Genomic DNA, 1,081 nt, shown 5'->3' with positions numbered 1-1,081 from the left:
AATTTCTTATTTTAAGTGTTCAACATGCTTATTTCTAGATTGAAAAATCTTAATTTAAGAAATCTTGTCAAGTGAAATTATCTGTCCATGCAGCAAGATCATTTCCCTCAGATTTAGTGTTTTTATCTTGTTTTTAGACACACCTTTTTTGCAGTGCTGTATTGGGATGTACTAAATAATTTCCCAGCATGTTAAACAGGAAGGTCTTGTGTGGGAAAGCACCCTTGACTTCAGTTAAATGTTTACTGTAATTGAAACAAAGAATTGCTCTCATTGGTTTCAGATACCGCACCACAGGAAGAGAGGACTGAAAGTTTCGGTCTTAGATGTGTGAACGGCTGCCTGAGAGCAAGCTGACTACAATAATTCAGCACAGAGACCATTAGAAGAATAGCTGCAGTTGCATTTTAATAATTGGTGAAAAAATGCCAATTTAACTTACTTCAACCTTCTTAAGTATGAGGATTTCAGTATTTTCTGATGCTCTGGGGGTTATTGTCTAATGCATGGGTTTAACTGCCATAACTATTATTTATATCATTATTTGATATGTTTGGTTTATATATTAATTTAATCTATTATTCATGAATATTGAGTTGTGAATGTTAGAAGTAGGAACTAAAGTTCAGTTTGCGTTGCACTGGGACACTTTAATGTGCAACAGGTAATTAACAGGAGGCGACACATTTTTCCCTGATGTGATGAAAAGAAGTTTTCCCTGTGTCGAGAAGCAAATGTTTTTATTTTTTTTATATTTTGAACTGGATATTTTAAGTACTCATTTCCCTCTCGGTTATATGCGGCCAGCGAGGTATGTGTATTACTTTTTATTTCCTTAATATATTTGTCTTTACTTTGCACTGTTTATGTGAATGTATTTATGTTTAATACTGTCATACTATAGTTCGACGGTGGATTGTGATGACGACGAAGCAATAAAGCCATCAGTAATCAGAACCATGGTGTCGTTAATGTCCCGGAGGGAGTGATAGTCGAACTCGCACCTGCGGGAACGGCCCGAAGCTGCGCGTGCCCGGCCCGAAGCTGCGCGTGCCCGGACCGGACCGGACCTGCTCGTGCC

General features: G+C 38.0%; 1 long non-coding RNA gene across 1 annotated transcript; it reads left to right on the top strand.

Moving 5' to 3' along the window:
- The first annotated feature begins 531 nt into the window (after positions 1-531).
- On the top strand, positions 532-957 carry LOC131972308 (uncharacterized). The gene is made up of 2 exons (XR_009394454.1): positions 532-811; positions 905-957. It is a non-coding gene; the product is annotated as an uncharacterized LOC131972308 (long non-coding RNA).
- Positions 958-1,081: the final 124 nt, after the last annotated feature.

The sequence above is a fragment of the Centropristis striata genome, chromosome 5, assembly GCF_030273125.1.
Source record: "Centropristis striata isolate RG_2023a ecotype Rhode Island chromosome 5, C.striata_1.0, whole genome shotgun sequence".
Taxonomy (NCBI): Eukaryota; Metazoa; Chordata; class Actinopteri; order Perciformes; family Serranidae; genus Centropristis; species Centropristis striata.
This window is presented reverse-complemented; position numbering and strand designations above follow the sequence as displayed.